Genomic DNA, 10977 nt, shown 5'->3' with positions numbered 1-10977 from the left:
AAGCATAGTTTATTTTGCAATTCTTTTTTTTAAAGTTTCTTTCAAAGCATTCTGAAAAATGCTTTAAAAATGGATTGATGTGTTGTTTGAAAATATAACTGATGTACCTTTTGTTTTTCCTAAACAAGTAAACTTGCCCTAAAACACATTTATTTTCTAAAAGGGACTAATTCAGCATCTGCTTGTATTTGTTTCCAAGTATGTTAATAACGATGTCATCTTATTAAATGCTTTCTATTGACTAGTAGTTTAAAAGTATAACCATTTTCATCAATTGGGCCTCTCTCAATACAAAAAAATGCAGAATTGTAAAGTTGTTAATAGACGTACTGTATTTAAATGAAATTAACATTGGCTGAAATTGAATAATAACGAAGAGCCCCACATAAGAACTGTATCACCATCCAGCACCGCGGATATCACTTTTAATTACATTCACGCGTTCCCTGTTCACATCAACTGCAATGAAAATAATAGCCACTAGATGGTGACAAAGTGTAACAAAACCCCTCTAACGTGTGGCAGAAATAAAGTTGTACAGCAGGTTTTAAACACTGACGTGGAAATTCACACATCTGCTCCAAGATACAAATAACATAAATAACATTACATTAAAGACAAATAAAGAATCATTGCTGTGCATATATATCATAAATGTGGTATTCGGATAAACCTATGGGGTCAGGAGGATGATGCTTTTTTCCATCATGGATTTAAATCATCATCATCATCATCATCATCATCATCATCATCATCATCATCATCATTGCTGATTACATTTCCTCATTTCCTCTTTCCATCACTGGATCCTCCCTTCAAGAAGAGGCGGGACGGAGTCCCATCAGTCATGACCAGAAGATCACAAAGGTTCTTCAAAGAGATCTGAGCAGCAGAGATCTTCTGCTGGTTGGTGAGTGGAAAGAGGAAAGTGTGTCGTGGCGGAGGTGGAAAAGGCGCTCTACAAATACTCCTCTGTTAGTGAATGACAGCTTCAACCTTGAAGGAGGAATTTGAGATATTTTAGTTCCAAAAAAAAATCAGTGTCGCCGCAAATATTTAACAGAATGAGATAAAACGACATACTTGATGTCATCTGAAGAACAGTTTTCTGTTGTTACTAATTTTACTCCCAAAATAAAATAATTGTCCAGTCGGGCTCCTGGTTGGATTAGTCTTGCAATACATCTTTTCACCACAAGGTGGTGTATTGAGTTGGAAGGAAGAGGTAAGTCAACAGTCGTTGTCGCGACTGTGTGTATGCTTGATTTATAGATATGTCTCATTTTGGCTGTTTTTGCTCATATTTTTTAATAAATATGTTTATACACTATACACAGTGTATTAGTTTGCTTGATGGTATAATTAGATAGATTCAACAGTTTTGATGTCATCTGTTATGCCAAAAACAGATTCCTCTATGTGTGTGTGTGTGTGTGTGTGTGTGTGTGTGTGTGTGTGTGTGTGTGTGTGTGTGTGTGTGTGTGTGTGTGTGTGTGTGTGTGTGTGTGTGTGTCTGACCAAACCAGGTCAGGCTGAGTGAGAAGGAACATCATCACACAGATGCATACTGTTCTTACAGTTACACTCAGCCTGTCAGTGTTTGTTACGTGTAACACAGCTTCTTTTTTTCCCCCTGCCACTTCGGGAACCTACCGTACGCTACACGCTTTCTACTTTCCTTTGCTGTCTCACATATCGGATGAAAGGGGTCAAATATGTGGCCTGTGGGTCAAAATGTGCCTGTTAGAGGGTCCAGTTTGGAAAAAGCAAACTCACAATAGAATAACTGCAGTTCCAAATTTGTCCACTAGAAGAGTTTCAGCATCACAGTAAGAACAGAGTACATAGGCTGGTTTACGTACATATTTTTATCAACCAATTTACCCCATGGGCTAAAACATTTTTATACTCCTCTATTAGTTATTCATTGCTTGAAAATGTGAATTCAAAAGCACATCTCAACATTTAATGATTTAAAACAAAGCATCTTCCTCCCACGAAGTAACCCGACTGATCAGCTAACTAATCTTTGTATAAGTGTGCCACAAGATTTTACAAAACATTATGTGGAAAGGATGTTTCAATAAGCCGGTGAGCTTAGAAAATACAATTTCAACGTAAACTTGTCACATTTGACTCAGAGTGAGGATTGCTGGTGCAGCAGGAGAGCAGAGAGCCCGGCTCCTTTCTATTTATAGCAGCTGTCAATTCACAACTCCGGGATGGAGACTGCTGCTGGTCTCACCTGCACGTACACACACACACACACACACACACACACACACACACACACACACACACACACACACACACACACACACACACACACACACACACGCACACACACACACACACACACACACACACACACACACATTAATCTCCTCATGGTTCCTTTTCCTAACCTTTCCCTGAACTCTATGTATTTAACTGACTTGGGTTCAATAATGAAAGTCTATAGTTAATCCCACTGACAGATTATTTAGAGAACCACCTCCCCCCCACCCCCCTCCACACACACACACACACACACACACACACACACATACACACACTTCCCCACCCGGGGCTCCCTTGAATGATATTTCACACTAAAATATACCATTTAAAACAGCCTTTACAAGTCACAAGGAATAAAATGAAATTTGTCTCTTGTGAGTTATGTACTTTTAATTAGTACTGTTAAGTCTTTGTATATAGTCTGTAACCATGGCAACTGTAAGATTTTTTTTTTAATAAAGCTGGATTTGTCATTTTGATCAATCTCCATTACACTGATTTGAAACACAGTTAAAAATCTTTTAATGCCATAATTTATAGTTTGTAGAAAAAGAAAAAAGCTTAAAGTGAGTTTAAAGTGCCGATTCAAATGAAAGTGCAGTGTTTTTTTTATTTACATGGTATCATTTTCAAAACGATGTCCATTTACACAGAAAACACTAAAAACGATGTAATATGCATGCCAAAAACTGGTCCCAAATTGTCCCATCTACTTCTACAGGTGCAGGAGAACTATCTGTTTACAGCTGTGGTGGACATGCGTAGTAGCAGCATCTCTGATAAAAGCATCTTTTTCAAGTATCGCTCCTGTTTTATTTAGAAGAGTTGTGCTGATGCTGGTCAGGTGTGAGCTCATCTTCTCTGCTGCACTAATTAGTATGGAAGCCAGCGGTTATTGATTGTCTCACAAAGTGGTATTAAGCAGCAACAGCACAGGGCGCCGAAACTAAGGAAGTGTTTCCCAGCATGCATCATTCTTTCTGATTTATGAGACAAAATCAGGGGGGAAATGGGAATAAGTGGAGTTTAACACCAATTTATTTGGATTAACTTGTATCCACATTGGTTGTAATTAACATTTACAAGCTACATGATGGTATCAACAATATTTTCCTGCTGTTAATTTTGTGTTGTTTATGAATTTCTATGCCACTGGTGGAAATGTTAGCTTTAGCATTAGCAAAAGCTGCCACCAAAACAGTTTTTGTTAAACCCAAACAAACACAAAAATGCCCTTTCAGCTTACTTACTGTAAATACAACTCTTAATTTGCATTCATGCTGCTTTTTATAGTAAATACGTGACTAGAATCAAGTGTAATCGCCAGTAAGCTGCACATGAGCTGATGTTTCATTTGTGCCCTCTTTGCTGCGCCCGAACGTCGGCCTTCGCCGCGGAGAGTAAACCCGTCCTTTTCCCTCCCTGACAGGATACATGATGCTATCCCGCTTTCCCACATGACAGCTTGCTGATTGCGACCTTTTGCCTGTCAACCTACACATCAGAGGGACTCATCCAGCGTGCGCACCGTATTTCTAATCTCCCACTTACATCGGCATCGCTAATAAGCACACTCACACACACACACACACACACACACACACACACGCACGCACACATCCAGGGACGTGTATCCATATTACAAAGAAAATGGCACGGGTTAAAGATTCAGAAAACTGCAGGGGCTCGTTCGTCGATGACACCCGTTGGACTGACTTGTGTGCTAGCTTAGCATGGATCAATAGCCATCAGGTGCATGAGATTCAGGTGCAGCGCCGTCCCTCATTGTGGAATCCTCTTAAAGCTTCTGATAGTTCAAGTAATCTGGGAGAGACGGTGTGTGTGTGTGTGTGTGTGTGTGTGTGTGTGTGTGTGTGTGTTTGCATTCAGCCCATGTGCTCTGACTGCGGCCGTCTCCCAGAGCGTCACGTGCCCGCTGAATTAGAAAGCTGGAAGTGTTTTCGCCGCCGCCGCCACACACAAAGACAGTTGACGAAGACGAAGAGAAGGTTCAGACACCGACACAAACACAGACTTAAAAGCTCGTTTGAACGTCTTTCGTCCGTCGGTGAAAACCGCCACATGCGTCATCAAAACCGAGTAATAAACTTCAGATTAATGCTGCTAATTTTGAGTCACTTCCTAATGCTGCTATCACAAAACACGGACTCAGCTGAAATAACTTTCCGTATATTGGGTATTCACGCACTGTGCTGTGAGAGGAGTTACATTTCCACCAAAAATACCTGTAATTTATGTTCCAGGTACTTTTATTTTTTGTGTGCAGCTGACTGAAGGCCCTTCCATACTTTTTGTATTCCTGCTTTGACCGCGGTTCCATCCATACTACATTTCAGGGTTTGCGTTCCGTACTGTAACTATCTCAAATATACTTCCACTTCTGGTGGCCGGCGTTTTTATATCTGGCTTTCTTCATGTTCTTTTAAATTGGGATTGTACAGACGGGGACGGATTTCCTCTCACAAGCACCCAGTAGGCGTCCATTGTTGTTGTTGTTGTTTGTTGCTCTGGCACATGCACGCTCGGTGCATTCATTCCGCACGGCCACAAAAATTGGGTTGCATACGCTCGAGGGGTGGGTGACAATATTTACATGCGATGGAGAAAGTAGGAATTGGCCTTGAGAGTAATACACAACATGTCATTGTACCGCTACTGTTTTGTATCAGCGTAAATGATAAGAAACACCTAATTTAATACAGAATCTGTGCAACGTACAGGAGATAGATAGATAGATAGATAGATAGCACAAATTATAGTCTTATAGTATATATAGAGATCAAGCTTTATATTTTGTACATTTTGAAAGCCATCATCAAGTTGTTCATAAATACAAATATCTGCTTTTCAACCAGTGGACCAGACCAGAACCCCTGGTGGCCCGGTTTTGTCCCACGTGCCATATGTTTAGCACCACTTGTGTGAAAGGAGGGCCGTTTATACGACACCAGTGGGAACTTGTGACCTTGTTGTCTTTGACAAGTGCATCGACCAACGTATTCAATCTGATCTGTGGATTTCTGGGGCGGCGTGTCTGCTGCTTTCATCTTCTGTGTGTGTGTGTGTGTGTGTGTGTGTGTGTGTGTGTGTGTGTGTGTGTGTGCGTGTGTGTGTGTGTGTGTGTGTGTGTGTGTGTGTGTGTGTGCGTGTGTGTGTGTGTGTGTGTGTGTGTGTGTGTGTGTGTGTGTGTGTGTGGGTGTGGGTGTGGGTGTGGGTGTGTGTGTGTGTGTTGTAAACCAATCATTCCCTGTGCTGAATGAAGGATTAGCCTTTTAAATGAGTAATTACGAGTGTTTGCAGCCCTGACCGATGCAGTTCAGGATCTGCACTCATTTCTTCTAACATTCATGTGAAGCCCGGGCGACTTGTGGCCATATTTGATTGATGGCTCGCGTTTCCTCTCATAAGCGAATGCAGGGGTGGGGGGGACGCATTTATCAACATATCATGTCGATCTCATATCTGGCTTTGTTTTTTTCTGGTCTTCCCAAGACGTTGGCTGCTGTTTCTCCGAGGTCCCCACACCTGACTGATGATCATGAGGAAAGCTGATTTTGTTTCTCTTAGCACATTTTAATTACAGCTGATTCACAGCATGCGTCTCCAGTCTCTCATGGGTCCCTCCTTCTCGGTTTTATCCGCTGGTGTTGAGCCGATGTGTCACCGCACACATCTGGACACTGCTGGGACTCGCCTGTTCTACAGGAAAATACATCAATATTTAGATTAATGCAACATCTTCTTTCCCTTATTTTTCACACGTCAGGATTGCTTTGTCATTTCAGTCCATCTTTCTTGGTTGATCAAATAATACCGTTCAGCTGGGAACTGGGATAGCTGCCAGCTGGGAAAGTTCTATTTCCATTATTTAGAATTTTTCCACATCGCAATAACAAACTACAAATATGGCCGCCTCCAGCAGAGCCGCTTTATTGCTGGTCATCATAACAGATGTCAGACAAGAGGATTATATATTTGTTATATACTATATTTGCTTTTTAGCTTTTGCTTTTATAACATTCTTGAGGATGCTTCTTGACTTTCTTTAAAATATGTTCTTGTCAGAGCTGCTTTTAAGAAATGCCCCATATTTCCCCCACTTCTCGCCGCTACTCCTGAACGCACCATTAGATCTGAGCTGGTGATTTAATGTGACCATGGTGCTACAACTACGCTGTAAGTTTGTTGAACTCAATATCTCACTACACTACTGATGCAGCCACATGTGTCAAAGATCCACACACAAAGACACAGGAAGTCACACACGCGCGTTGAAAGATTTACAAACTGAAAGCTTGTTGTTAGAAATAGAATAGCTTTATTGTCATCACGTGTCACTTATAATGAAATTACAGTGTGTTGCTCCCATTGTGCATCAATATAAAGTATGATAAAGTAGACAAATCCTACACATACAGGGGTTATATAATGATGTGATGGCCCAAGGATAAAAAAAAAAAAAAAGTGTTTGATTTAACCTCACAGGCATGTTTTTAGACACCAGAGGAATCCCACGTAACATTTCTGTGGTCAAATCCATTTCTGACTCTGTCATGAACATCTCCCATAAGGCCTCTCTTTGTTGTCAGATGAAGGTGGGCAGAGTGAGACCGTGCACTTACACCTGAAGCCAAGTAAAGCTGAGGGAATAACACATTTATAATGGCTCCAGCTCTTCTCTAACAATGTGCCGGGCCGCGCACAGGGCAACAAGTCCCAATAGATTAATGCACACTTGCTGCAAATACAAAGAAACACGGCACGTTTCCCCCGCCAGCATGCAATCTTTGGAGAAGGAATCATTATTAAGAAACGGATAAATGGAATATTAAACTTCTCATATTATCACAACACTTTTTTTTCTCGAGGTGAATTAAAATAAATGAGGTAATAAGGACAAATTAAAATGATAATATGTGATGTAGCAGGACAATACAAACACCCCATCACATTTTGAAAAGCTTTGAAGTACTGCAGTGGATTGATATGACAGTCATTGAACTAATTTTTCACTTCTGGCTAGTATATTGATACACCTCCAATCTGAAAAATAGAAAATAGAAAATAGAAAATAAGAAATAATTGCCCAAGTGGTCCCCAATGGAGGCCAAAAGGAGGGATAAAGTTAACATTAAGGCTCGAGCAGTAAAAGCATGTCAGACCCTATTGTATCCCAAGGAAATATTATTATTATGATTATTTTTCAAACACAAAAACAATGTTTTGAAATCCTACTCATGCTCAAAAAGTCCTAAAAATGTGTACACATGTTGGAAGTGTCAAAAGTGTTAATATTTTATGTCTGGCACAATAGTTCCATAGCACCCCCTACAAGTTTTGCATATTATTACAGGCAGGACCTTTCACCCACATTCAAGAAATTTGGCAGGCATATGCAGCACGTCAGGCCGCATGAAAAAGTCCTTGACTGCCATACATGGTTTTCCACTCTTATTATTATTAACCAGTTCACCGTATTAAACCTGAATGTGGTGACGTAAGTTTTAAAGGGTTCATATTATGCAAAATTTACTATCTAAAGATTTTCCAAAAGGAATAATTGGCCCCATTCCTGGAAATTACGCCCCAGAAGTTAAGAACATTTTTCATCACTCTCACTGGCTCGCTTCAATTTTATAAAAAGTGCGTTGCTCCAATGAGCCAATCAGAATTCAAGCCTTATATAGTTCCATTGGGGGTTCAGCCAATCCCAATCAAGGTAGGCCCTCCCTTTGACCCTCCCATAGCTCTGCTCCAGCACATGAGAGGAAGTACTTCCTCTTCTTCTCAAGATGGGCGTGTGTGGGTGGAGCCAGTCCAGCTTGCACAGACACAGCGGATTCTGAATGCAACTCCTACGATCCAATTTTTCCAATGGCTAAAAATCAAGGGAAAGCTGGATTTTGGGCAATTAACTTTGAATACAACATTTTCCGTATAATATCACCCATTTAAGATGCTGATGATGATTAATGGTAAAAAAATTAGAGTTTTTGTCAAAGGGGTTGTTCACAGCGTGCGTTGAAATACGAGGGCCCTTTCAAAGCTTCCTGCAGCTTTAATTATCATTATTATTAGCCATGTGTCAATCAACTCAATTGTGCTTCAAGGAACAATTTATTAACTGTAATAAATTGTTAATTTTAATGAACACATGAGCAGTGCAAACTTGTATTGATTAAAGTTTGCCACATTTTAAAAATAAAATAATAATATTTCCACAGTGATTGACATCAGATGACAACTAGAGTTGAGTAGATAAGATAAATAGGTTCCAGGGAACTGAGAGGGAAAGGATATTTTCATCACTGCATTTAAAAAAAATTGTATTTCAGCAGTGTTGGGTCTACATAGACGAAAGGGAGGCGATATGTATTCGTCCAATCCCCCCCAGAGTAAATCACACCTTGTCTAAATCTGCACCAGTCAAATACATTCAGGATGTGACTGAACCCGGTGCAGGAATGCATCTGCAGCTCCATCCAATGAAAGCCGCATAGAAATGAAAGACGTCTCATGCAATTGGAAAACAACATTCCTTCATTATGGAGATTAATTTAGGAGCTGCAACACAAGGAAGACGTGAAATATTGATCCAGGCGACGACAGGAAATCATTTCCAGATTAATTACACCATCATCAAGAGATTGTAAACCACAGTGCTTTGTTTCATTTGCATATGATTGGTAAATATCCTGCAGGCAACGCAGTACATATTATGAGGGACAGTTTAGAGCTCAGCTCACTTCGGGAACGTTCTTAAAATGAAGCGGAAGATCAGTCCAGGAGCAAACTGTCCCACAATCTGTTCTCTGATCAGCCACACAAAGCTGAAATCTAAATATATTAATAGGAATATGTAAAACATGAATGTTTTATTCATAGTTAAATACTTCATACTAAAATACAAACTTTTATCATGTATAAATTTGCATTTTTCTTCCAAAAAATGTCAATTTTTTAGCCATGTCTTTATGGGTAGAATTGAGAAGGGTTCATCTTCCGAATGGAAAAAAATGAGTGCGTTCCAGTTGGCTGCAGGACTCGGAAGTAGTAATAGAGGTTGAGATTTCGAGTCTTAATACAGTAATTAACAGTTATTAACACCTATAATAGAAGATGATTTGGAATGGTCCCACTCAACCATTTGTCTCAATAATCTGCACAAAGCTGTTTTAATTACTTAATCAAGTAACTAACCAACTAACCAACTAACTAACTAACTAACTAACTAACTAACTAACAAAATACACAAACACATTTCATTTCTAATAAAAATTACATAACCAAAAGTCATTAAAATGTATGTTAAATAAATAAATAAATAAATAAATAAACCTTTCATCCACCCATCCTTTCATCTTCTATACTGCTTATCTTAGGCATGGTCGCCAGGCACTGATGCCAGTCCCAGCTTACTATGGTGAGAAGGCAGGATACACCTTGGATAGGACGCCAGTTTATCACATACATAAATAAATAAATAAATAAATAAATAAATAAATAAATAAATAAATAAATAAATAAATAAATAAATAAATAAATAAATAAATAAATAAATAAATATTTTTGCATCTATTGATCCATCTGGAGGTAAGTATAGAGTGAGATGCCCTCTTGGTCCCCCCCTGTACCCCCCTCTGAACCTCCTTTGGATCCGTCACTGCACAGAGGGGCACGTTGAAGTGTTGGACTTTGGCCATCCATCCATCCATCCATCCATCCATCCATCCATCACTTCCTCGTCCCCTCTGTGGCACAGACGGGTCACCTGTGACGGATGACTGATCCTGCGGTGGTAATGAATGAGACGCCGACTCTTGAATGCCAAAAAGGGTGCTGATGCTGCCTCTGAGGGGGGTGAGGTGGTGGTGGTGGGCGGGGGGGGGGGGGGGGGGGGGGGGGGGGGGACGACGACTACTGCCTCCTCACTCGACAAGGTTGTTATGAATGGGTGTGTGATCGTGTTACCCCTTGTCTGTGCCAAGAGGGACGCGCGCAGGAGCTGCCAGTTTCCGAGAGTCTCCTCCGGTGAGAATCTCATGAATCACGGTCTGATAGAGACTCCGGATCCTGTCTCTTCTGCACGTGCGTGAGTGGATGAGACAGGAAGAGCTTAAATGAATTAGTGCAACCAACGGAAGAGGGGGTGAGAAAAAAAAAAAAGACACGCTTTAATGATGGAAACATGTCATGTACTGAGGGGGGGGGGGGGGGGGGGGGGGGGGATGCACGGCTGCAGCCTCACTCGTCAAGCAGCCTTGGCTGTGCGCGCTGAGGAGCTGAGACCTGTCTTCTTATCTTCACCTCATAATGCGCAGGCGTGATCCTATCTGAGCCTCGCAAAAAGCTGTTACCATCAGGACTGGACGTCGTGTTTAGCGCCGCGCTTCAAGACAATCCGCCAGCTCGCCGCTTTGTGGTTTACGCAGCGTCTTTTTCCTTCACAGACAGACGAAGAAATTAGGGTTTTTTTGTCGTCTTCCTTCCGGGTGATCTCGCAACAACAACAAAAAAAAAAAACAACAACAGTCCAACCTGTGGATAAAGTGTGGAGCGCGTCTGTGGCCACCGGCCGGTCTGTCCGGGACGCTCCAAGCTCCAGACCCGCCGCGCGCGTCCTTCTTGTCCGTTCTTCCGTTCGTCCGAGCTGAATCGTGAGCAGGTATTCAGTTT

The sequence above is a fragment of the Blennius ocellaris genome (assembly GCF_963422515.1).
Source record: "Blennius ocellaris genome assembly, chromosome: 10".
Lineage (NCBI taxonomy): Eukaryota > Metazoa > Chordata > Actinopteri > Blenniiformes > Blenniidae > Blennius > Blennius ocellaris.
This window is presented reverse-complemented; position numbering follows the sequence as displayed.